Source organism: Carlito syrichta, unplaced genomic scaffold (genome assembly GCF_000164805.1).
Source record: "Carlito syrichta isolate Samal-C Ts95f unplaced genomic scaffold, Tarsius_syrichta-2.0.1 Scaffold303998, whole genome shotgun sequence".
NCBI classification, from domain to species: domain Eukaryota; kingdom Metazoa; phylum Chordata; class Mammalia; order Primates; family Tarsiidae; genus Carlito; species Carlito syrichta.
The window spans coordinates 146,926-174,386 of record NW_007248094.1 but is presented as its reverse complement, the minus strand read 5'-3'; the positions used below and the strand labels follow the sequence as shown (position 1 = coordinate 174,386).

The following is a 27,461-nucleotide window of genomic DNA, read 5'->3' as shown; positions in this document are numbered from 1 at the left end:
GTGAGGTGGTGCCCACATTCCTGGCTACAAGGGAAGCAGTGGCCTTCATCCCGGGCATACCTTAAAGTTGCCCCCGCTGACAGAATGTGCAAGTCCTGGACGGGCACTATGGCTCACAGCCATCAGCCCCATGCCCTGAGAGGCCAAGGTGGCAGACTGCCTGAGCCCAGGGGTCAGAGTCCAGCATAAGTGACATGGTCAGACTTCATCTTGGCAAGAGGTCCCCAAAATCAAGTCAGACGTGGACTGCCCAGGTCATGCTGCTTGGGGGCCGAGGGAGGAGGACTACCTGAACCCCTCAGGTGGAGGTCCCGGGACACGATCATGCTGCCACTCCCCAGCCTGGCCAATGGAGACTATATCAACAAAAAAGACACCTCCCACTTGTGTCTTGACCAGCGTCCATGACTCCTCAAGGATAGGTTCACTTGGGTGGGAAACAATGGAGAGATCAGGAGTGTAAGGGGCCCTTCCCCCACCCAAAGGTGGCAGACAGAGTGACCGGAACCTGGTCTGGATGTGGTATTGATGGACCGCCTGGTTCGCTCTGTGCCCTACGGCTGCCCAACCTTGGGACCCTCTGTTCCATTAGCTTACACACGTCTTTGCTTTGGTGCATGAGTGTAGAAGGTGAACGCAGGCATTCTTGGGTGTGTTGCCGAAGGTGCGGGGTGGACCTTCCCTGTGGCCACCTTTGAAACCTGCCAAAAACAACAGGCCAGAAAGTGCGTTTTCCTCTCCCATCCCTGAGGGTGACTCTTTGCACTGGGTGGCAGGTGTGTTGGTGGTGGTGGTGATTATTATTCTTGGAAGTCGGATTCCTGATCTGTCCCCCAGGCCAGAGCACAGGGACACACTCACAGCCACTGCAGACTCCAGTTACCAGGCTCAGGCAATCTTCCAACCTCGGCCACCTGAGTGGCTGGAACCCCAGGCATGCGCCACCATGCACGACTTATCATTGGATTTATTTTTGATGGCTGAGGTCACACCCTGTGTCCCAGGCTGGAGTTGAAGCCACAGGCTCAGGCTGTCCATGTGCCTGGGCCTCCAAAAGGCCGGGATGCCAGGCTGAGCCCCTGAAACTGGCCTGTCGTTGTTGTGGTGGTGGTGGTTGCTATTATTATTCCAAGTCTGAGTCCCACTCTGTTGCACAGGTAGGAGCACAGGAGCCTGCTCTTTACCACCGCAGCTTCCAGCAGCTGGGCTCCTGTGACCCTCCTGCTGTGGCAAGAATAGTGTCTGGTACAAGAGGTGTGAACCCTCATGCTCGAGTCATTTTTTGGATTCTTGTAGAGACGAAGTCTCATCAAGGTGCCGCTGGACTCTAACTTGGAGGCTCAGGTCATCCTCTTGCCTCAGCCTTCCAGAGTGCTGTGATGACAGGCGTGAGCTCCTACACCTTTTCTTCACAACCCACTTGGGGCCCCAGCATGAGTCCCGCTACCTTTTGATGACCCACGACCCCAGAGAGTGCAGCCGGAGTTACCAGCTTACCCCTCCCCAGTGGTACGCCTGTCTCTGGGGCATGTCTTTGCTGGGGTGCCCACTTCTCCATGTGCTTTGTTCCCCAAGGTGGATCTGCTTGCTCTTCCCAGGGGCCACCTCAGGGAAAGGGAGGCGTGACTCTCAAAACTTTGGGGGGGTGGGAACAGCCAAGTGACCCAAGCCTGTCTCCTTTGCACTCAGGGAGGCAAAGACGGGAAGATGGCCAGAGCCCAGGATCTAGAGACAAGGTTAGACACCATAGCACACCCCTTCCTTGACCCCAAGCAAAACCAAGAAAGCCTTGGGTGAGGGCAGGCCTCGGCAGGGGATCACCTCTGGCCCAGAGTTCAAGACCAGGCAGGAAGATCAGGATGCCAACCAAACAGAAAGCCTGCGATCACCACAGTGTGGGAGGTCCATGCTGAGAGGATGGCCTGAGTTGTGCGGTTTGAAAGTAGTCTGGGCAACCTAGTGAGGAAAGAAAAGAAAAGAAAAGAAAAGAAAGAAAGAAAGAAAGAAAGAAAGAAAGAAAGAAAGAAAGAAAGAAAGAAAGAAAGAAAGAAAGAAAGAAAGATATCCATTCTTCTGCCAACCCTCCGACTTGGCAACAAGGATCTTCTGACAAGAAAGGCCTGGGACATATTCCTCAACCCAGAATATTTCAACCCCCTTAATTCTATTTTATGTTACTCTAAAGCCAGTCGCTCTGTGAACACACCAAAAGCAGTTGAGAATCTGTGTATGATTCTGATGTTTTTGGAGAAAAGTCTGGCTCTGTGTCCCAGGCTGGAGCCTGGGGACATGAATGTTGTTCACCGCTAGCCTCAAAATTGCGGGCTCCAGCGATCCTTCTGCCTCCACCCCTGGGGCGACGGGCACCTCTGTCCCAGACACCCTGTTTCAATGGGTGAGGAGAGGGGGTCTCTTTGCGTGGCCCTGGGCTCCAGTCATCCTCCCCCTCTGTCTCTCAGAACAGTGGGATTCCATGTGTGGGCCACCGTAACAAGCCTTCTGGTTCATTTTTGATGAAGGATCGAGGCCAGGCTTGGGGGCTCAGCCTCATCATCCCAATGCTTGGGAGGCCAAGGCCAGTGGCAGGCTCAAAACCACAGGTCAAGACCAGCCAAGGCACATCAGCAAGACCTCATCTCTACACTCCATTTCAAATGAGCCTTGGGTGGTGGTATGCTTCTGTCATTCTGGCTCCTCGAAATGCCAGGAAAATGCTCCCTGGAGCTTGTTATCCATTTGTGTATGGAGTTGGGATAATTGTGAACAGAAAGATTATATGGAAGGAGGCCCCAGCCTTGGGTCTAGAGTCCCTGAAAGAGTGGATCAGCCGACAGTGGGTTGTGGCTTGGGGAGGCCAAGGCAGGAGATCACTGGAGCCCAGAAGTTCAAGACCAGCCTGGGCCACATAGCAAGACCTCGTTGTTCCCTAGAATGCAAACACTGGAGTAGCGTGTGGTGGCATCCATGGTACAGGCTATACATGATGAGGTGGCCTCTGGCCTGGGGCATTACTTTGCATCACACCCACTGACAGAATCTGCAAATCCAGGCCAGTCACCGTGGCTCACGGCCATCAACCCTGTGCCCCGGGAGTCAGAGACCAGAGGCTGCCTGATCCCAGGGTTCGAAGACCAGCCTGGGCTACATGGTCAGACCTCGTCTCAGCAAGTGGTCCCCAAATGGTCCCCAAAATCAAGTCAGGCATAGTGGAATCCAGAGTTCTGGCTGATCACTCTGTGCCCAAGGGCCGCCTTAGCTTGGGGCCGTCTGTACTGTGAGCTCACACACGTCTTTGCTGTGGGGCACAAGTGTGGAGGGTGGAGGCAGGCCTTCTGGGGCACATGGCTGAAGTCACAGGACATGCCCGGTGGCCACCTTTGTAACCTCCTGTGAATGACAGGTTGGAAAGTACCTTTTACTTTCCCATCCTTGAGGGTGAATCCTCGCGTGGGTGGCATGGTTAGTTGTGGTGGTGGTGATTATTATTGTTATTTAGAGTCAGAATCCCACTCTGTTGTCCAGGGTGGAGTGTGGGAGCACACCCATGGCCATTGCAGACTCCACATGCCATGTGCAGGTGATCCTCCAGCCTCAGCCCATTGAGTGGCTGGAACCACAGGCTGCGTCACAACACCTGGCTAATCTTTGGATTTATTTTTGAGGGCAGAGATGAGGTCTCGCCCCGTGTCCTGAGATGGTGTCAAACCTACAGGTTCAGGCCGTCCACTCGCCTGGGCTTCAGAAGAGCCGTGATGCCAGGCTGAGCCCCTGAGCCCAGCCTGTTGTTGTGGTGGAGCTGGTTGTTGTTTTATTATTGTGAGTTGGAGTCCTACTCTGTTGCCCAGGCCAGAGCACAGCGGCCCACTTTTGGCCACTGTGGGCTCCACCGGCTGGGCTCTGGCAATCCTCCCACTGCAGCATCACAAGTGACTGGAATGACAGGCATGCGCCACCATGGTCTCCTCATTTTTTTGGCTTCTTGTAGAGACGATGTCTTGCCAAGAAGATCAGGCTGGTCTCGAACCCAGTGCCTCAGGCCCTCCTCTCGGATCAGCATCCCATAGCACCAGGATGACAGGTGTGAACCACCACACCTGGCCTCCACAGCCTTCTCGAGTTCTCCCCGTGAGACTTGATCCCTTCTAATAGTCCGGGACCCCAGGGGGAGCCCCTGGTGTAGGGGTGTGTCTCTTCTAGGCTGCCCACACCTCCGTCTGCCTCATTCCCCAGGGTAGTATTCATGCTCTTTCCAGAAGCTGCCTTGGAGAAAGGGAGGGTGCGAACCTCAATCCTTCGGGGGGTCAGGGACAGCCAGGTGACCCACGCCTGCCTCCTTGGCACTCGGAGAGGCCAAGATGGGAAGATGTTGGGAACCTGGGAAATTGAGTCCAGGCTGGACACCATAGCAAACACCCACCTCGACACCAAGCAAACCCCAGAAAACCTTGAATGAGGGCAGGCCTTGGTGGGAGGATCACCTCTGGCTCAGAGTCCAAGATCAGGCAGGAAGCCCAGGGTATCAACCAAATGGGAAGTCTGTAATTGCAGCCATTTAAGAGGCCCAGGCCAAGAGAATGGCCCAAGTTCCATGGTTTAAGAGCAGCCTGGTCAACCTAGTGAGGAAAGGAAAGAAAGAAAGAAAGAAAGAAAGAAAGAAAGAAAGAAAGAAAGAAAGAAAGAAAGAAAGAAAGAAAGAAAGAAAGAAAGAAAGACATTCTCCTGCAATCCTTCTGTCCTCAGTCATCCCCCCCGTCCCTCCAACTTTTGAGGGTCCCCCAAGTTCAGTGCCTTTCAGCCGTAACCTCCCACAATGGCTGCCATCACTTTGGTGTGGATGTACCCGAGGCTCCCTGTCCGGGTTCCTGCCAGCTCTCCTCTCTGAGGTGAGAAATGTGCCACAGGCAGGCTGACCCTCAAACTCAGCAATGAGGACCTTCCTCCAAGAAAGGAAAGGGATACATCCCTCACCCGGGGACATTTCTTCACCCCAATCGCATTTTACTGGCTCTAAAACCAGTCGCCCTGTGAACACACCACGTGGATTTGAGAATCTGTGTACGATTCTGATGTTTTTGGATACAGGGCCTCATACTCTGGCCCAGGCTGGGACCCGAGGACATGACCGTTGTTCACCACAAGCCTTGAAATCACAGACTCTGGTGATCCTCCAACCTCAGCCTCTGGAGCAGCTAGGATGATGGGCACCTCCACACCAGACCACCTATTTGGATTGGTGCTGACACGGGGTCTTCCTGCATGTCCAGAGCTGGCTTTGGGATTCTGGTCTCCAGTCATCCACCCACCTCCGACTCCCAGAGTGCTGGGATTCCAGTCATGGTCTGGCACAACAGGTCTTCTGGTTCATTTTCAACAAAGGATCGAGGCTGGGTTTGGGAACCAAGCCTCACTATCCCAGTGCTTTGGGAGGGCGAGGCCAACTGCCAGCATGATACAATGGGCCAATTCCTCCCAGGGCAACACAGGGAGACCTCAGCTCTACCCTCCATCTCAAATAAGCCTGACATGGTGGCACACATCTGTCATTCTGGCTCCTCAGAAGGCTGGGAAATGACTCACCAGAGCCCAGACTGCCAAGGCAGTGGTGGCCTGGAATGAGACTCCACCCTCTAGCCTGGGTGACTGAGTGAGAACCCAACTTAAATAAAAAAGGGGAATAAAAGAAGGGCATTCATCTGTGTATGGAGTTGGGATCATTATGAGCAGACAGAGATCATTTGGGAAGGATGCCCCTGCCTTGGGCCTAGAGTTCCTGAAAGATGGTGGATCAGCAGACAATCGAGCTGTGGTTTTTGGAGACTGAGGCGGGGAATCATTGGAGCCCAGGAGTTCGAGACCAGCTTGGACCATGTAGCAAGACCTCATCACTCTCCAGAACGCAAACACTGGAGTCACACATGGTGGCGCACGTGGTCTTGTCTACACGGGATATGGTGGACTTCATCCTGTGGCATTCCTTTGCATCGCTTCCACTGACAGCTCGTGGCTCATGGCCATCAGTCCCATGCCCTGGGAGGCCGTGGTAGGAGGCTGCTTGAGCTCACGGGTCAGAGACCAGCTTGGGCGACCTGGCCATACCATGTCTTGGCAAGGTATTGAGTCACGTATGGTTGCCCCCAGAGTCCCGGCTGCTCAGGTGTTGAGGTGGGAGGACCACCTGAACCCCACAGGTCAAAGGCCTGGGAGCCAGGATCATGCTTTCATGCCCCAACCTGGCCGACAAAGACTCCTGTGACAAAAAGACACCTCCACACATGCGTCACAATATGCGTCAATGTCTCCCCAAAGAAAGGTCCGCATGGGCAGGAAATGATGGAGTGAATGAGAGAGGAAGGTCCCTTCCCCTGCCCAAAAGGTGACAGGAAGCTGGGCTGGCCATGGCATTGCCTGACTGCCTTGTTCAATGTGTGTGCGACTGCCGCCCTAGCACAGGACCATCTGTTCCATGAGCTCACACACATGTTTGTTGTGGAGCACAAGCGTGGAGGGTGGAGGCAGGCCTTCTGGGACGTGTGGCTGAATGTGCAGGCTGGACTTGCCTGGTGTCAACATTTAAAACCTCCCATGAACTTCAGGCCAGAAAGTGCCTTTTCCTCTTCCATCCCTGAGGGTGACTCCTTGTGCTGGGTGTCAGGGGTGGTAGTGGTGGTGGTGTTGGTGATTATTATTATTTCCTTGGGGAGACATTGACGCATATTGTGACGCATGTGTGGGGTGTCTTTTTGTCACAGGAGTCTTTGTCGGCCAGGTTGGGGCATGAAAGCATGATCCTGGCTCCCAGGCCTTTGACCTGTGGGGTTCAGGTGGTCCTCCCACCTCAACACCTGAGCAGCCGGGACTCTGGGGGCAACCATACGTGACTCAATATTGGGTACCGATTGCCTTGTGCTGGGTGTCAGGGTTGGTAGTGGTGGTGGTGTTGATGATTATTATTATTTGGAGTCAGAATTCTGCTCTGTCACCCAGGCTGGAGTGCACAGGCATGTTCATGGACACCGGGAACTCCACCTCCTGGACTCAGGCAATACTACTGCCTCAGCCCCCTGAGTGGCTGGTACCACAAACCTGCGCCACCAAGCACAGCTAATCTTTGGATTTATTTTTGATGGCCGAGATGAGGTCTTGTCACCTGTCCCAGGATGGTGTGGAACCGGCAGGCTCAGACCATCCACTCACCTGGGCCTCTGAAGTACCAAAATGCCAGGTTGAGACCCTGAGCCTGGCATGTGGTTGTGGTGGTGGTGGTGGTTGGTATTATTATTCTGAGTCAGAGTCCCACTCTGTCACCCAGGCCAAGGCACAGGAGCCTGTTCTAGGGCAACACAGCCTCCACTGGCTTGGCTCCGGCGATCCTCCAGCCATGGCCTCCCAAGTGGCTGAAATGACAGGCGTGCACCACCATGCTTGGCTCATTTTTTTGGCTTCTTGTAGAGACAAGGCTTGTCAAGGGGCCCAGGTTGGTCTCGAACCTAGAGGTTCACCACATCATCTCACCTTGGCCTCCCAGAATGCTGGGATGAAAGGTGTGAGACCAAATACCTGTTCTCTGCACCCCTATTGTGGCCCCACTGTGAGGCCCACTCCCTTCTGATCATGTGGGACTGCAGAGAGTGCAGACACAGTCGCCCGCTGAGCCCTCCCCAGGGCAAGTGCCAGACACAGGGACATGTCTCTGCCTGGGTGCCCACCCCTCTGCTCACCTCATTCCCCAGGGTAGACTGGCACACTCCTCCCAGGGGCTGCTTCAGGGAAAGGGAGGGTGTGACTATCAAACATTTGCGGGTGGGGGATGGCCAGGTGACTCACACCTGTCTCCTTGGTACTTGGAGAGGATGAGAGGGGAATATGACTGGAGCCCGGGAGCTCGAGACCAGGGTGAACGCTGTAGCAAGCCCCCACCTCCACCACAAGCAAAACACAGAAAGCCTGGAGTGAGGGCAGACCTCAGGGGAAGATTACCTCCTGCCCAGAGTTCAAGACCAGGCAGGAACACCAGGATGTGGACTGAATAGTTAGCCTATGATCACAGCAGTTTGAGAGGCCCAGGCCGAGGGGATGGCCCAAATTGGGTAGTTTGAGAGCAGACTAGGCAACATAGTGAGGAGACAAAATAAAAAAAGAAAGAAGAAAAGAAAGAAAGAAAGAAAGAAAGAAAGAAAGAAAGAAAGAAAGAAAGAAAGAAAGAAAGAAAACCATTCTTTTGCAAACATATTGCTCCAGACCTTCTCCCCCATGCCTCCCATATGTGAGGGTCCCCCAGCTCAGAACCTTCCAGCCCAAATCAGACCAATGCCTGCCCCCCTTTGGTGCGGGAGTTCCTGAGGCTAACTGACTGCCTTCCTGCTGGCTCTCATCTCCGAGGTGAGAAAAATGCTGCAGGCAGGCTGACCTTCTGACTCGTCAATGAGGACCTTCTGCTTAGAAATGTCAGTGACACATCCCTCACCCGGGAACCATTCTTGCCCCTCGTCCCATTTTTCCTGGCTCAATATCCAGTCACCCTGTGGACACAGTGCACACAGTTGAGAATCTGTGCACAATTCTGATGTTTTTGGAGACAGTGTCAGGCTCTGTGGCCCAGGCTGGGGCTCGGGGACATGACTGTCATTCCCCGCCCATCTAAAACTCGTGGGCTCTGGCCATCCACCCACTTCAGGCTCCAGAGTGGCCAGACGATGGACACCTCAACCCCAGATCCCCTGTTTGCGTGGGTGCAGAGACGTGGTCTCCCTGCATAGCTCGGACTGGCCTTGGGCTCCTGGACCCCAACCATCCTCCCACCTCGGTATCTCAGAGTGCTGGGATTCCAGGCGTGGGCCACCAGGCCAAGCCTTCTTGTTCATTTTCGATGAAGAATCGAAGCTGGGTTTGGGGGTTTAGCCTCATATTTCCAGCACTTTGGAAGGTGGAGGCCAGTGGCCAGCCCCAGCCCGTGGGCCGAGACCCACCTGAGCAACACCATGAGACCTCGTCTCTGTCCTCCATCCCAAATGAGCCAGGTGTGGTGGCACTTGACTGCTTTCTATCTCCTCGGAAGACTGGGAAAAGGCTCGCCAGAGCCTGACTGGCTGATGCTGTGGTGACCGGGAGCCAGTCACCGCCCTCCAGCCTGGGCAATGGAGTGAGACTCCAACTCAAAGAATAAAAAGAAAAAAGGAAAAAAAGAAGAGCATCTATTTTTGTATGGAGTTGGCATCATTGTGAACAGACAGAGATTATTTGGGAAGGATGCCCCAGACTTGGCATAGAGTTTCCAAAAGATGATGGATTGGCAGATAATCTGGCTGTTACTTTGGGAGTCTGAGGCAGTGGGCCACTGGAGCCTGGGGATTCGATTCCAGCCTGGGCCATATAGCGAGACTTCATCGCTCCAGGAACGCAAACACAGGAGTGGCTCGTGGCAGCGACTGCGATCCCAACTACACGGGATGTGGTGGCCATTGTCCTGGGGAGTTTTTTGCATCACCCCCCCTGACAGAACATGTGAGGCCTGGCCAGGTACTGTTGCTAATGGCCATCAGACCCACACACTAGGAGGCTGAGGCAGGAGGAAGCCTGAGTCCAGGGAGTGGAGACCAGCCTGGGTTACATGAAAAGACCTGGTCTTGGTGAAAGTCTCCAAAATTGAGTCAAGTGTGGTGGCCCCTGGACACCCAGCTGCTCGGGTGCCAAGGCAGGAAGACTGCCTGAGACCCAGAGGACGAGAACCTGGGAGCCACAATCGTGCCACCATGCCCTAGCTAGGGCGATGGAGACTCGAGTGACAAAAAAGATGCCTCCCTCATGTGCCATGACAGGCGTCCACTGCTCCCCAGGAACAGATCTGAGTGTACGGGGAATGATCGAGTGATTGGAAGAGGAAGGGGCCCACCCCAGGCCGAAGGTGGCAGACTGGGCAACTGGAACATGGACTGGACATGGCGTTGCCAGACCACTTTGATCGCTCTGTTTCCAACGGCCCCCCAGACTCGGGGTTGTATGTTCTGTGAGCTCACATGTGTCTTTGCCATGGGGCACGAGTGTGGAGGGTGGTGGCAGACCTCCTGGGACGCATGATTGAAAGTGGGATGGATACATCCAGTGGACACCTTTGATACCTCCCGTGAACTACAGGTGGGACAGTGCCTTTTTCTCTGCCATCCTTGAGGGTGAATCTTCATGCTGAGTGGCAGGGGTGGTGGTGGTGGCAGTGGTGGTGGTAATTATTATTTGGAGTCAGAATCCCACTCTGTCACCCAGGATGGAGAGCAGGGAACTGCTCTCGGCCACCATGTCCTCAACCAGCTGGGAAACAGTGATCCTCCTTCCCATGGCAGCTCTCCCAAGTGGTGGAATGACAGCTGTGTGTCACCACGCTGGCTCATCTTATAGGTTTCTTGTAGAGATGAAGTCGCACCCAGGTGCCCAGGCTAGTCTCGAGCACGGAGGCTCTGGCCATTCTCTCACCTCAGCCTCCCAGAGTGCTGAGACGACAGACGTGAGCCCCTGCACCCAGCCTGCACACTTATTTCAGGGCCACACTGCGAGATCTGTTCCCTTCCGATGACCCATGATCCTGGAGATGGTGGTCAGAGTCACCCACCGATTCCTCCCCAGTGGTATTGTCTGGTGCAATGGTGTATCTCCACCGATGCACCCACCCTTCTACCCGCCTTGTTCCCCAGGGTGGACCCCCTTGCTCCTACCAGGGGCCTACTCAGGGAAATTGATGGCATTACTGTCAAAACTTCTCATGGGTAGGGACAGCCGGTGACTCATGCCTGTCTCCTCAGCACTCAGGGATGCCCAGATTGTTTAAAGATCGGAGCCCAGGAGCTCAAAACTAGGCTGGACACCATTGCAAGCCCCTACCTCGACCCCAAGCAAAACGAAGAAAACTTTGGGTGAGGGCAGGTCTCGGCAAGAGGTTCACCCCCGGCCCATAGTTCAAGACCAGACAGGAAGACCAGTGGAAATTCTATGATCACAGGAGTTTGGGAGGCCCAGTCCAAGAGGATGGGCAGAGTTGTGTGGTTTGAGAGCTGCCTGGGCAACCTAGTGAAGAAAAGAAAGAAAGAAAGAAAGAAAGAAAGAAAGAAAGAAAGAAAGAAAGAAAGAAAGAAAGAAAGAAAGAAAGAAAGAAAGAAATCCATTCTCCTGCAAACCTTCTGCCCTCAGTCCAACCTCCCTGCCCCCCCATATGTGAGGGTCTCCAAAGCTCGGCACCTTCCAGCCCAATCCCCCCCAATTGCTCCTTCCGCTTTGGTGCCTGAGTTCCCAAGGCTCCCTGGCTGGGTTCCTACCAGCTCTCCTCTTGGAGGGGAGAAATGTGCCCCAGGCAGACCGACCATCTGACTCAGCAATGAAAACCTTCCACTAAGAAAGGCCAGGGACACATCACTTACCAGGGATATTTCTTTCCCCCAAATCCCAGTGCTCCTGGTTTCAAAGCCAGTCACCCTGTGAACACACCACATGCAGTTGAGAATCTGTGTATGATTCTGATGTTTTTGGTGACAGCGTCTGGCTCTGTGGCCCAGGCCAGGGCTCAAGGACATGACCATCGTTATCCACCAGCCTTGAAACCGTGGACCTCAGTAATCCCCTATTCTCAGCCTTCAGAGTACCCAGGATGATGAGCACCTCTACCCCCGACCCCCTGTTTGGTTGGGTGTGGAGACAGGGTTTCCTTGCATGACCAAGGCTGGCCTTTGGCTTCTGGGCTCCAGCCATCCTCTCACCTCGGCCTCACAGAGCACTGGAATTCCAAGCATGGGCCATGGCGATGGGCCTTCTGTTTCATTTTTGATGAAAGACTGTGGCTGGGCTTGAGGGCTCAGCCTCGTCATTCTAGGCCTTTGGGAGGCTGAGGCCAGTGGCCAGCCTGAGCCCGCAGGCTGAGACCCACACTGGCACCTCAGTGAGACCTTGTCTCTACCCTCCATCACAACTGAACTGGGCGTGGTGGTGTGTACCTGTTGTACTGGCTACTCAGAATGCCAGGGAAAGGCTCGCAAGAGGGTCGAGCCTGCAGTGGCCAGAAGCGAGCCACCGCCCTTCAGCCTGGACAATGGAATTAGACTCCAACTGAAAGAAATAAAGGAATAAATGAAAAAAAAGAAGAGCATCCATTTATGTATGGAGTAGGGATCATCGTGAACAGACAGAGATCAGTTGAGAAGGATGACCCAGTCTTGGGACTAGAGTTCCTGAAAGATGGTAGATAGCCAGATAATCAGGCTTTGGCTTTGGGAGGCCAAGGCGGGGAACTGCTGTAGCCCACGAGCTCGAGAACAGCCTGTATCGTGTAGCGATCCCTTGTCACTTCCCAGAATGCAAACACTGGAGTCATGCATGGTGGTGCCTGTGGTCCCGGTTGCATTGGATGCAGTGGCCTCTGTCCCAGGGCATTCCCTTGCACTTCCCCCACTGACAGAACGTGCGAGTTCTGACTGGACACCGTGGCTCACAGCCATCAGTCGTGCCCTGGGAGGCTGAGGTGGGATGCTGCCTGAGCCAAGGGGCCGAGACAAATACGGACGACATGTCCAGACCTCTTCTTGTAGAGAGGTCCCCAAAATCGAGTCAGTCGTGGTGACCCCAGGAGTCCCAGCTGCTCAAGGATTGAGGCAGGAGGACTGCCTGAGTCTGGCAGGTTGAGGCCCTGAGGGACACAATTGTGCCACCATGGCCCACCACGGTTGAAGGAGACTGGTGACAAAATGATGCCTCCACATGCATCTTGACACTTGTCCATGGCACCGCAGGGAATGATTTGTGTGCATGGGGGACGATGGGGTAATCGAGAAAGGAAGGCTCCCACCCCCACCCGAAGGTGGCAAACAGGCAGCTGGAATCTGGGAAGGACAAGGTGTTGCTGTCTACCTTGATCGTTTTGTGCTCAATGGCCACCCTAGCTCAGAGCCATCTATTTGTGAACTCACAGGCATCTTTAGCCATGGGGCATGAGTGTGGAGGGTGAAGGCAGGCCTTCTTGGGCGAGTGGCTGAATGTGCAGGATGTACGTGCCCAGTGGACACCTTTGAAACCTCCCATGAATGACAGACCGGAAGGTGCATTTTCTTCTCCCATACCTGAAGGTGACTCCTCTCGCTGTGTGGCAGGGGTGATGGTGGTAGTGGTGGTGGTGATTATTTTTATTTGGGGCCGTAATCCCAGTCTGTCACACAGGCCAGAGCACAAGGGCATGCTCAAGGCCACTGAGGGCTTCACATGCCAGGCTCAGGCGATCTTCCCACCTCAGCCCCCCAAGTGGTTGGAACCACAAGCCTGCACCACAATGCCCAGCTAATCTTTGAATTTGTTTTTGATTGCTGAGATGAGGTGTTGCCCCATTTCCCAGGCTGGTGTCAAACCTGCAGTCTCAGACCATCCACTCGCCTGGGCATTCATAGGGCCAGAATCCCAGGCTGAGGCCCTGAGCCTGGCTTGTGGTTTTGATGGTGGTGGTGGTTGGATTATTATTCTGAGTCAGAGTCCCGCTCTCTCACACTGACTGGCGTGCAGCAGTATGCTCACGGACACAGCAGACTCCACCTGCTGGCATCAGACAATCCTCCCATCTCAGCCTTCAAAGTGGAGCCCTAGGGTCAAGGACCAGCTTGGGTAAGGTGGCCAGAACTCGTCTCTGCGAAAGGGCCCAAAAATCGATTCAGGCATGGCGAGACCTGGAGTTCAGGCTGCTTAGGGACCAAGGCTGGAGGACTAGCTGAGTCCTACAGGTCAAGGCCCTGAAAGTCACAACCATGCGACCTGGACAAAGGAGACTCCAGGAATAAAAAAGATGCCTCCAACGTGTGTAACGATGGGCGTCCATGGCTCCCCATGGAAAGGTCCGTGTGGGACGATGGAGTGATTGGTAGAGGAAGGGACCCTCCCCTCACCCAAATGTGGTAGACAGGGAGACCGGATCCTGTGGGGGGGGGGCGGATAAGCCTGGGCAACTAACGCAAAACCCAGAAAACCTTGGGTGAAGAGAGGCCTTGGCGGATGGATTGCCTCTGACCCACAGTTCAAGACCTGGCAGGAAGACTAGTATGTCGACCAAATGGAAAGCCTGGGATCACAGCAGATTGGAAGGCCCAGGCTTAGAGGGTGGCTAGAGTTGGGGGGGTTGAGAGCAGCCTGGGCAACCTAAAGAGGAAAGAAAAGAAAGAAAGAAAGAAAGAAAGAAAGAAAGAAAGAAAGAAAGAAAGAAAGAAAGAAAGAAAGAAAGAAAGAAAGAAGAAAGGAAGGAAGGAGAGAAAGAAAGAAAAAAAGAAAGAAAGGAATCCGCTTTCCTGGAAACCTTCTGCCTTCAGTCCTTACCCCCATGCCTCCCCCACATGTGAGGGTCCCCCAAACTCAGTATCTTTCAGCCCCAAATCCCACAATGGCTGCCCCTCTTTGGTGTGGGAGATCCCGAGGCTTCCTGTTTGTGTTCGTGCTGGCTCACCTCTCTGAGGCCAACCCTCCGACTCGACAATGAGGACATTCTGATAAGAGAGACCAGGGACACATCCCTTACCCTGAATCATTTCTTCCCGCCAATCCCATTTTTTCTGGCTCAAAAACAGTCGCCCTTTGAACACACCACCTACAGTTGAGTAACTGTGTATGAATCTGATGTTTTTGGAGACAGGGTCTGGCTCTGGTCCAGGCTGGGACCCGGGGACATGACTGTCATTCACCGCCAGTCTTGTAATCGTGGGCTCCAGTGATCCTCCCACCTCAGCCTTTGGAGTGGCTGGGATGATGGGCACCCTGACCCCAGACCTCCTGTTTGGATGGGTGTGGAGATTGGGTCTCCCTGCAGTCGGGATGGCTATGAGCTTCTGGAATCCAGTCATCCTCCCACCTCGGCCTCCTAGAGAGCTAGAATTCCAGGCTTGGGTCTCTGTGCCAGGCCTTCTGTTTGTTTTAGAAGAAGGGTCGAAGCCAGTTAAGGGTGTTCAGCCTCTTCATCCCAGCACATTGGGAGGCCGAGGCCAGAGGCTGGCCCTAGCCTGCACATGCAAGATGCGCCCAGGAAACTCTACCCTCCATCCCAAATGAGCCAGGTGTGGTGGCATGCACCGGTCATTTCATCTTCTTGGATGGCCAGGGGGCAAAGACTAGCCAGAGCCCGGCAGGCCGAGGCTGCGATGGCCGAGAGTGAACCACCACCCTCTAGCCTGGGTGATGAAGTGAGACTCCAACTCAAGAAAAAAGGAAAGAAAAGAAGAGCATCCATTTGTGTATGGAGTTGGGATCATCGTGAACAGAGATCATTGGGGAAGGACACCTCAGTATTGGGTGTTGAGTTCCTGAAAGACAATGAATCAGCAGACAATTGAGCAGTGGCTTAGGGAGGCCGAGGTAGGGGAATGCTGAAGCATGGTATTTCGAGACCAGCCTAGGCCACCTAACATGAACTCGTTGCTCCCCGTAACACAAACCATCGAGTCGTGGGTGGTGGCGCCAACGGTCCCAGCTACAAAGAATGCGGTGGCCTCCATCCCAGGGTATGCCTTTGTGTCGACCCAGCCAAGAGCACGTTTGAGTCCAGGTCAGGCACTGTGGAGCACAGCCATCAGTCTTGGGCACCAGGAGGCCAAGGCGGGAGGCTGCCTGAGCTCTGGGATCGGAGACTAGCCCAGGCTACATGGCCAGACCTTGTCTTGACAAGAGGGCCCCAAATCAAATAAGGCATTGTGACCACTGGAGTCCAGGATTTCGGGGGGTGAGGCAGTAAGACAGCCTGAGCCCTGCAGGTCTAGGCCGCAGAAGCCACGATCATGCCAGCAGACCCCAACCCAGTGTTGGAGAATCCAGCAACAAAAAAGATACTTCCTACTTGTTTCACGATTGGCGTCCATATTTCCCTGGGGAAAGGTCTATGTGGGTCTGGACAATGGAGTGATCAGGAGAGGAAGGGCATCTCACCCTGACTGAAGGTGGTAGACTGGTCGACCTGAACCGGGGATGGTCATGGCCTTGCCGGTCCACATTGATTGCTCTATGCCTGAAGACCACCCATCTTGAGGCAGTCTGTTCCGTGAGATCGCACGTGTCTTTTCCATGTGGCATGAGAGCGGAAGGTGGAGGCAGGCCTTCTGGGATGCGTGCCAAAGACACGAGATGGACGTGCCCATTGGCCAACTTTGAAACCTCCCATTAATAAGAGGCGGGAAAGTGCCATTTCCTCTCCCATCCCTGATTATGACTCCTTGTGCTGGATGGCAGAGGAGGTGGTGGTGTGTGTGGTGATGATTATTATTATTTGGAGTCAGAATCCCACTTTTTTGCCCAGGCTGGAGTGCAGGGTCATCATCACGGCCACCGCAGATTCCCCCTGATGGGCTCAGGCAATCCTCCCACCTCGGCACCCCAAGTGGCAGGAACCAAAGGCCTGCGCCACCACAACCGGCTAATTTTTGCATTTATTTTTGCTGGCCGAGACAAGGTCTCGTGCCATGTCCCAGGCTGGTGTCTAACTCTCAGGCCCAGGCTGTCCATCCCCAGGGTCACCAAAGGGCTGGGATGCCAGGCTGAGCCCTTGAGCCAATCCTGTGTTTATGATGGAGGTGATAGTGGTTGGTATTATTCTCAATCGAAGTCCCACTCTGTCGCCCAGCCCAGAGCAAAGTGGTTCACATTCGGATACCACAGCCTCCACCGACTGGACTATGGCAATCCTATTGCCACGCCCTCCCAAGTGGCCAGAATGACAGGCCTGCACCACCACGCGCGGATCATTTTTTGGCTTCTTGTAGAGATGAGGTCTTCCCAAGGTGCTCGGGCTGGTCTTGACCTGGGGGCTTAGGACATCCTCTTGCCTCAGCCTCCCAGAGTGCCTCGATGACAGGTGTGAGACCACATGCCCAGCCTCCACACCCATCACGGGGCCCCATCACAAGGCCAGTTCCCTTCTGAAGACCCGGGGCCCCGTTATGTACAGCTGGAGTTGCCTGCCAAGCCCTCTCCTGGGGAAGTGCCTGGTGCAGCGGCATGTCTCCATTGGGGAGCCCACCCCTCTGCCCACCTCACTTCCCAGGGTGTACCCACTAGCTCCTCCCAGGGACCGCCTTGGGGAAAGTGAGGGCATAACTCTCAAAACTGCGAGGAGGTGGGGATGGCTGGGATACTCTTGCCTGTCTCTTTGGCACTCAGGGAGGCTGAGACGGGAAGATGGTCAGAGCCTGGGATCTCGAGACCAAGCTGGACACCAGAGCAAGCCCCTACCTCAACACCAAGCAAACCCAGAAAACCATGGGTGAGTGAATGCCTTGGCAGGAGGATCACCTCCAGCCCAGAGTTCAAGACCAGGCTGGAAGAACGGATGTTGACCAAATGGAAAGCCTGTGATCATAGGAGTTTGGGAGTCCCAGCCTGAGAGGATGGCCCGAGTTGGGTGGTTTGAGAGCAGCCTGGGCAATCTAGTGAGGAAAGGAAAGAAAGAAAGAAAGAAAGAAAGAAAGAAAGAAAGAAAGAGAGAGAGAGAGAAAGAAATCCATTCTTCTGAAAAACTTCTGCCCTCAGACTTACCCCCCTGCCAGCCCCACATGTGAGGGTCTCCCAAGCTCGTCACCTTCCAGCCCAACCACCCTCAATGCTGCCATCACTTTGGTACATGACTTCCCATGGCTCCCAGGCTGGGTTCCTGCTGGCTTTCCTCTCCAAGGTGAGAAATGTGCCCCAGGCAGGCAGACCCACTGACTCGGCAACAAGTACTTTTTGAGAAGAAATGCCAGGGTCACAACCCTCACCTGGGGACATTTTTTCCCCCATCACATATTTCCTGGCTCTAAAGACAGTCGCCCTGTGAACACATCATGTGCAGTTGAGAATCTGTGTATGATTCTGATGTTTTTGGAGACAGGTTCTGGCTATTTGACCCGGGCTGGGTCCTGAGGACATAACCATCATTCACCACCAGTCTCAAAAACGTGACCTGTGATGATCCTCCTACCTCAGTCTCCAGAGTGCCCGGGATGACAGTCACCAGGTCTGGACCCAGACACATGACCATCAGTTTCTGCCAATCTCGAAATCACAGGCTTCGGTGACCCTAAAACCTCAACCTCCTAGAGTTCAGGATGATGGGCACCTCGACCCTAGACCCCCTGTTTGGATGGGTGCAGAGACGGGGTTTCCCTGTGAGGCCCAGCCTGGCCTTTGCTCCTGATCTCCAGCCATCCTCCTGCCTCGGCCTCCCAGACCGCTGGGATTTCATACGTGGGCTGTAGTGCCAGGACTCTGACTTGGTTTTGATGATAAATCGAGGTTGGTTTGGGGGCTCAGCCTCATCATCCCAGCACTTTGGGAGGCTGAGGCCAGCAGCCAGCCAGAACATGCATGCCGAGACCCGCCCTAACACTTTGGTGAGACCTCGTGTCTACCCTCCATCCCAGTGAGCCAGGTGTGGTGGTGCATGTCTGCTTTTCTGGCACCTAAGAAGGCCGGGGAAAAGCTCCCTGGAGCCCAGTAATCTGAAGCTGCAGTGGCCGGGAGCAAATCACCACCCTCCAGCCTGGATGACAGTGTTAGACTTCGACTCATATAAAAAAAGGAAAAAAAAAAGGAAAAAAAAAAGAAGAGCATCCATTTATGTATTGAGTTGGGATCATTGTGAACAGATAGAGATCATTTGGGAAGGAGGCTCCATCCTTGGGACTAGAGTTCCTGAAAGATGGTGGATTGGTAAACAATCGGGCTGTGGCTTTGGGAGGTCAAGGCATGGGACCGCTGGAGTCCGATAGTTTGGGCCCAGCCTGGGCCACGTAGCGAGACTTCTTCGTTCCCTGGAATGCAAACACTGGAGTCTCACGTGGTGGCACCCATGGTCCTGGCTATGTGGGATGTGGTGGCTTCTGTCCCAGGGCACTCTGTGCCACCACCAATGACAGAATGTACAAGTCCTGGCCAGACATTGGGCCTAACCACCATCAGCCCCATGTCCTGGGAGGCTGAGGTAGGAGGCTCCCTGAGATCAGGGGTCTGAGACAAGCCCAGTGACGTGACCAGACCTCATCTTGGTGAGAGGTCCCTAAAATTGAGTCAGGCATGGTGGACACCGAAGTCCTGGCTACTCAGGGACCGAGGTGGGAGGACCTCCTGCACCCGGCAGGTTGGAAAGACACGATCATACTGCCATGCCCCAGCCAGGTCGATGGAGCCTCCGGTGACAAAACAGACGCCTCCCACGTTCATCATGATACATGTCCACAACTCTGCAGGGAATGTTTTGCATAGACAGTGGATGATGAAATAATTGGGAAAGGAGGAGGTACATCCTCACCCGAAGGTGGCATACCAGGTGACTGGAACCTGGGCTGGCTGTGGCATTGCCAGCTGCATTGATGGCTCTGTTCTCAACAACTGCTCTAGCTTGAGGCCATCTGCTCCGTAAGCTCACAGGCACTTTTGCCATGAGGAATGAGTATGGAGTGTGGAGGCAGGCCTTCTGGGGTGCATAGTCAAAGACATGGGTGGGATGTGCCTGGTGGCCACCTTTGAAACTTCCAGTCAACGACAGGCTGGAAAGTGCCTTTTCCTCTCCCATCTTGAGGGTGACTCCTCTCGATGTGTGGCAGGGGTGGTGGCGGTTGTGGTGGTGATTATTTTTATTTGGAATCAGAATCCAGGTCTCTCACCCAGTTCAGATTGCAGGGGCATATTCACGGACACCACAGTCTGCACCTGCAGGGCTCAGATGATCCTCCTGCCTCAGCCCCCCAAATGGTTGGAACACAAGTCTGCTCCACCACACCTGGCTAAACTTTGGATTTATTTTTAATGGCTGTGATGAGGTCTCATCTTGTGTCCCAGGCTGGTATGAAATGTGCAGTCACAGACCGACAACATGTGTGAGTCCTGGCTAGGCACCATGGCTCATGGTAGTCAGTTCCAGGACATGGGAGGCCGAGGTGGGAGTCTGCCTGAGCCCCAGGTTTGGTCATCAATCTGGACTACATTTCCAGACCTCTTCTCAGCGAGAGGTCAAAATCGGATCAGGTGTCATGTCCCTGGAGTCCCAGCTGCTAGGGGCGCAACACTGGAGGACCGCCTGAGCCCCACATGTTGAAGCCCTGGGAGCCATGATCGTGCCACCATGTACCAGCCTGGCCAATGGAGATTCCGGCCACAAAACGTTGGCCTCCCACATGCATCATGATGGGCATCCACAGCTCCCCAGGGAAAGGTACGTGTGGGTGGGGAATGATGGAGTGATAGGGACTGGAAGGGACCTTCTCACCACATGAAAGTGGTAGACCAGGTGATCGTATCCAGGGCTGGCTGCAGTGTTGCCGGACTGCCTTGTTCACTCTCTGTCTGAAGCCCCACTACATCAATGCTGTCTGCTACACCAGCTCACACACCTCTTTGCCATGGAGCACGAGTGTGGAGGGTGTAGTCAGGCCATCTGGGGTGCCTGGCCGAAGCTGTGGGATGGACATGTGTGGTGGCCACCATTGATACCTCCCATGGACGACAGGCTGGAAAATGCCTTTTCCTCTCCCCTCTCTGTGGGTGAATCCTCATGGTGGGTGGAAGGGTTGGTGGTGGTAGTGGTGATGGTGATGATTATTATTTGGTATCGGAATCCCGCTCTGTTGACCAGGCTGGAGTGCAGGGGCATGCTCATGGTAACTGTGAATTCCAACTGCCGGGCTCAGGTGATCCTCCCACATCAGCCCTCCGAGTGGCTGGAACCACAGGCCTGTGTCACCACGTCTGGCTAATCCTTGGATTTACTTTTGGTGACTGAGACAAGGTCTCACCCCATATCCTAGGCTGGTGTCTAATCTGCAGGCTCAGGTCCTCCACTCGGCTGGGCCTCCGAAGGGCCTCAATGCTAGGATGAATGGTTGAGCCCAGCCTGTGGTAGTGGTGGTGGTGGTTGGTATTATTATTCTGAGTCAGAGTCCTGCTCTGTGGCCCAGGCCAGAGGGCAGGGGCCCGCTCTCAGCCACCATGGCCTCCACCAGCTGGATTCTGGCGATCCTCCCTCTGTGGCCTCCCAAGTGGCTGGAACGACAGGTGTGCCCCATGATGCTTGGCTCATTTTTTTGGCTTCTTGTAGAGATGAGGTCTCACCAAGATGCCTGTGCTTGTCTCAACCTGGGGCCTCAGGCCATCCTCTCGCCTTGTCCTCCCAGAGTGCTGGGATGATAGGCGTGAGCACCCAAGCCTGGTCTTCACACTCTCCCAGGGCCCCACCATGAGGCCCGCTCCCTTCTGACGACCTTGGACCCCAGAGTGGGTGGCTGGAGTTGCCCACCAAGCACTGTCTGGGGGAAGCACTGGGGCAGGGTCATGTTTTTGCTAGGGCACCCACCCCTCTGCCTGCATCATTCCCCAGGTTGGACCTGCTCACTCCTCCCAGGGGTCACCTACAGGAAAGGGAGTGAATGACTCTCAAACATCATGGGAGTGGGCATGGCCAGGCGATTCATGCCTATCTCCTCTGCATTCAGGGGGGCCTCAACCATAAGATGACCAGATAACGGGAGCTGCAGACCAGGCTAGATACCATAGCAAGCCCCCACATCGATTCCAGGCAAAACAGAGAAAACCATGGTTGAGGGCTGGCCTCGACGGCAGTATCTCATCCAGCGCAGAGTTCAAGACATTTCAGGTAGACCAGGATGTCGACCAAATGGAAAGACTGTGATCACAGCAGTTTGGGAGGCCCAGGCTGAGAGCATGGCGCGATTAGGGAGGTTTGAGAGCAGCCTGGGCAACGTAGTGAGGATAGAAATGAAAGAAAGAAAGAAAGAAAGAAAGAAAGAAAGAAAGAAAGAAAGAAAGAAAGAAAGAAAGAAAGAAAGAAAGAAATCCATTCTCCTGCAAACCTTCTTTCCTCAGTACTTCCCCCATCCCCTCCATGTGTGATGTTTCCCCAAGCTCAGCACCTTCCAGAACCAACATCCCCCAATGGCTGCCCCCGCTTTGCTGTGGGATTTCCCAAGTTTCCCAGCTGGGTTCCTGCTGGTTCTCTCTGAGGTGAGAAATGTGCCCCAGGCCAGTCAACCCTCCAATGGCAATGAGGACCTTCCACAAAGAAAGGCCAAGGATGCATCCCTCACCCAGGCACATTTTTCCCCCCAGTCCCATTTTTCCTGGCTCTAAAGCCAGTCACACTGTGAACAGACCATACACAGTTAAGAATGTCTGTACGGTTCTGATGTTTTTGGTGACAAAGTCTGGCTCTGTGGCCCAGGCTGGAGCCTGGGGACAAGACAGTCATTCACCACCAGCCTCAAAATCATGGGCTCCAGAGAGTTTCCCACTTCAGACTCCAGAGTGGCCGGGACAACTAGCACCTCTTATCCAGACCCCCTATTTGGATGGGTGCAGAGACAGGGTCTCCCTGCATGGCCCGGACTGGCCTTGCCTTCTGGGCTCCAGCCATCCTCCCCTATCAGCTTCCCAGAGCGCTGGAATTCCAGGTGTTGGCTACAGCCTAAGGTCTTCTGGTTTGTTTTCAATGAAGGATTGAGGCTGGGCCTGGGGGCTCAGCCTAGTCATCCCAGCACTTCGGGAGACTGAGGCCAGGGGCTGGCCCAAGCCCATGGGCTGAGATTCACCAAGGCACCATGGTGAGACCTGGTCTCTAGCCTCCATCCCAAATGAGCCTGATGTGGTGGCACGTGCCTGTCATTCAGGCTTCTCGGAAGGCTAAGGAAAGGCTCACCAGAACCTGGCAGGCTGAGGCGATGGTGGCTGGTGTGAGCCACTGCCCTCCATCCTGGGCATTGGAGTGAGACTCCGACTCCAAGAAAAAAAGAAAAAGAAGGAAATGAAGAGCTTCCATTTGTGTATGTAATTGGGATCATCGTGAACAGACAGAGATCATTTGGGAAGGAGGCCCCAGGCTTGGGCCTAGAGTTCCCGAAAGATGTGGGATCAGCAGACAATTGGGCTGTGGCTTTGGGAGCCTGAGTGGGTGGGCTGGAGCCTGGAAGTCCGAGACCAGTCTGGGCCACATGACAAGACCTCATCACTCCCCAGAACGTAAATTATCAAGTTGTGCTTGGTGGCATCCGTGGTCCCAGGTACATGGAATGTGGTGGACTCCATCCCTGGACACCTTTGTGTTGCCTTTGATGAAAGCACGTGCCAGTCCAGGCTGGACACCATGTCTCACAGTCTTCAGCCCCATGCCATGGGAGGTCAAGGTGAGAGGCCGCCTGTGTCCTGGGTTCAGAGACCAGCCCAGGCGATGTGGCCAGACCTTGTCTCAGTAAGGGCCCCCCCAAAAAAGGTCAGGCATGGAGTCTCCCGGAATCCAGGAAGCTCAGGGTCCAAGGCAGGAGGACAACCTGAGCCACACAGGTCGAGACCTCAGAAGCCACAATCGTGCCACCATGCCCAAACCTGGCCGACGGAGACTCCTGCGACCAAAAAGACACCTCCAACGTGTGTCATGACAGGCGTCCATGGCTCCCCATGGAAATATCCACATGGGTGTGGGATGATGGAGTGATCAGGAGAGGAAGGGGTCCTCATCCACCACCCGATGGTGGCAGACTGGGTGACTGAAACCTGGGCTGGGCGCAGCTTTGCCAGACAACCTTCATCGCTCTATACCTGATGGCTACCCTAACTAGTGCAGTCTGTTCTATAAGCTCACATGTGTCTTTGCCATCAGGTGGAGGCAGACCTTCTGGGATGCATGGCCAAATGTGCAGGACGGACGTGTCTGGTGGCCACTTTTGAAACCTCCCACGAATGACAGCCAGGAAAGTGCCTTTTTCTCCCCCATCCCTGAGTGTGTTTTCTCATGCTGGGTGGCAGGGGTGGTGGTGGTGAAGGTGTTTGTGATTATTATTATTTGGAGTTGGAGTGCCGCTCTGTTGCCTAGACCGGAGTGCAGGGGCATGCTCACGGACACAGTGGATTCTACCTGCTAGGCCCAGGCGATACTCCCACCTCTGCCCCCAAGTTGCTGGAACCACAGGACTGCACTACCATGGCTGGCTAATTTTGGATTTATTTTTATGGCCAAGATGAGGTCTTGCCCATGTCCCAGCCTGGTGTCAAACCTGCAGGATCAGGGTCCCACACTCAGCCACCACAGCTTCCACCAGCAGGACTCCAGTGATCCTTCCACTGTGCCCTCCCAGGTGGCCAGAATGAAAGGCCTGTGCCACGAAGCTCAGTTCATTTTTCTGGCTTCTTGTAGAGTCGAGGTCTCACAATGGTGCACAGGCTGGTGTTAAGCCTGAGGGCTCAAGTCATCCTCTCGCCTTGGCCTCCCAGAGCACCAGGATGACAGGCGTGAGTCCCCCTGCCCGGCCTCCACACCCCTGTCGGAGTCTCACCATGAGGCCTTCTCCCTTCTGACAACCTGTGACCCCAGAGAGGGCAACCAGAGTTGCCTGCCAAGGCCTCCCAGGTGGGAGGGCATGGCACATGGGCATGTTTTCACTGGGGTGCCCTCCCCTCTTCCTGCCTTGTTCCCCAGGGTGGACCTGCTAACTCTTCCCAGGGGCTGCCTCAGGGAAAGGAAGGGCTTGAATCTCAAAACTTCAGAGGGCAGGGATGGCTGGGCAATTCACGCCTGTCTCCTCAACACTTGGGATACCAAGATGGGAAGATGACCAAAGCCCAGGAGTTCCACACCAGTCTGGACACCACAGCAAGCCCACACCTTGACCCCAAGAAAAACCCAGAAAACCTTGAGTGGGGGCAGACACTGGTGGGAGTGTCTAGCGTTCAAGACCAGGCAGGAGACCAGAATAACCATCAAATGGAAAGCCTGTGATTGCAGCAGTTTGGGATGCCCAGGCTGAGAAGATGGCCTGAGTTGGGCAGTTTGAGAGCTGCCTAGACAACCTAGTGAGGAAAGAAAAGAAAGAAAGAAAGAAAGAAAGAAAGAAAGAAAGAAAGAAAGAAAGACATTCTCCTGAAAACCTTCTGCCCTCAGTTCTTACCCCCTGCCTCCCACATGTGAAGGTCCCTCAAGCTCGGCACCTTCCAGCCCCAATCCCCCCAATGGCTGTCCCCACTTTGTTGCAGGAGTTCCCAAGACTCCCTTCCTGGGTTCTTACTGGCTCACCTCTCCAAGGTGTGAAATGTGCCCCAGGCAGGCTGACCTTATGACTCGGTAATGAGGATCTCCCCCAAGAAAGGTCAGGGACAGATTCCTCACCTGGGGACATTTCTTTACTCCCAATCCCATTTTTCCATGCTCTAAAGTTAGTCACCCTCTGTACACACATGTGCAGTTGAGAATCTGTGTACGATTCTGATGTTTTTAGGGACAGGGTCTGGCTATGTGGCCCAGGCTGGTGCCGGAGGGCACAACCATTGTTCACTGGAAGCCTTGAAATCGTGGGCTCCAGCAATCGTCCACCTCAGCATCCAGAGTCGCCGGGATGGTGGGCACCATGACCCCAGACCTCCTGTTTGGATGGGTTCAGAGATGGGGTCTCCCTGCGTGGCCTGGGCTGGCCTTGAGATCCTGGGCTACAGCCACCCTCCAGCCTCAGCCTCCTAGAGTACTGGGATTTCAGGCGAGGGCTGCCATAGTCGGCCTTCTGGTTTGTTTTTGATGAAGGATCAAGGGGCTCAACCTCATCATCTTAGTGCTTTAGAAGGCCGAGGCCAGTGGCCGGCCCATCCCAAATGATCCAGGCATTGTGGCATGTGCCTGTCATTCTGTCTCCCCTGAAGCCTGGCAGGGGAAGTCTCACCAGAGCCCAGTGGGCCGAGACTGCCATGGCTGGGAGTCAGCCACCACCCTTCAGCCTGGGTGACAGAACGAGACTTGCCTCAATTAAAAAAAAGAATGCTAAGAGCAGCCATCTGTGTATGGATTTGGTATCATCGTAGACAGAGATCACTGGGGAAGGAGGCCTCAGTCTTGGGCATAGAGTACCCAAAAGATGGTGGATCAGCTGACAATTGGGCTGTGGCTTTGGGAGACTGAGGCGGGGGAACGCTGGAGCCTGGGAGTTTGAGACACTCCTGGGCCACATATTGAGACATCATCCCTCATGGGAACACAAACACTGGAGTCACGCGTGGTGGCACCTGTGTTTCCGGCTACACTGGATGTGGTTGCCTCTGTCCCTGGCGTTCCTATGTGTTGCCCCCATTGACAGAACATGCCAGTTCAGGCCAGGCACCATGGTTCATGGTCGTGAGCCTCATTCCCTGGGCAGCCAAGGTGGTTGGCTGCTTGAGCCCAGTAGTCGGAGACCAGCTCAGGCGACATGGCCAGACCTCATCTCATCTTGGTGAGAGGTCCCCAAAATCAGTCAGGCATGGTAGACCCCAGAGTTCCACCTACTCGGGGGCTGTGACAAGAGGAGCACCTGAGCCCAGGATGTCAAGATCCTGGAAGCCACAATCATGCCACTGTGCCCCAGCCCTGCTGACAGACATCAACGACAAAAAAGACACCTCCAACGTGTGTCACAATGGGCGTCCATGGCTCACCAAGGAAATAACCATGTGGACATGGAACATTTGAGTGATTGAGAGAGGAAGTGGTCCACCCCCACTCGAAGATGGCAGATAGGATGACTGGAACCTGGTCTGGTCGTGGCATTGCCAGACTGCCTTGATCACTCTGTTCTTGATGGCCTCTGTAGCTCGGGGCCATCTGTTCTGTGAGCTAACACACATCTTTGCTGTTGGACACGAGTATGGAGGGTGGAGGCAGGCCTTCAAGGGCACGTGGCTGAAGGCATGGGAAGGAGGTGCATGGTGGCCACCTTTGAAACCTCCCACAAATGACAGGCCGGGAAGTACCTTTTCCTCTCCTATACCTGAGGGTGATTCCTTGCTCTGGGTGTTAGGGGTGGTGGTGGTGGTGGTGGTAGTGATTATTATTATTTGGAGTCAGATGCCACTCTGTCATCCAGGCCAAAGCACAGGGGCACTCTCATGGGTATGGCAGACTCCACTGGCCAGGCTCAGTCAATCTTCCCACCTTGGCCCCCTGAGTGTCTGGAACCACAGGCCTGGGCCAACACACCTGACTTATCTTTGGAATTTTTTGATGTACTAAGCGAGGTCTTGCCCAGTGTCCTGGGCTGTTTTCGAACCCGCAGGCTCAGGCCATCCACTCTCTTGGGCCTCTGAAAGGCAGGAATGCCAGGCTGAGCTCCTGAGTTGGCCAGTGGTTGTGGTGTTGATGGTGGTTTGTACTATTATTGTGAGTCAGAGTCCCACTGTGTCACCTAGGCCAGAGTGCAGTGGCCTGCTCTAAGCCATCATGACCTCCACCAGAAAGGCTACAGTGATCCTCCCCCAACAACCTCTTGAGTGGCCAGAACGACAGCCAGTCCCACACTGTTGGATGATTTTTTTGGCTTCTAAACGAGAGGACGTCTTGCCAAGTACATGGGCTGATCTTGAACCCGAGGGCTCTGTCCATCCTCGTGCCTCAGCCTCCCAGAACACTGAGATGACAGGCCTGAGACACTGCACCTGGTCGTGTCCACCCCTCTTGGGACCCACCACGAGGA

At 54.6% G+C, this 27,461-nt stretch overlaps 1 pseudogene; it reads right to left on the bottom strand.

The window, feature by feature from the left end:
- The window catches only part of LOC110595752, a 70,877-nt pseudogene that overhangs the window by 1,049 nt on the left and 42,367 nt on the right, over window positions 1-27,461 (bottom strand).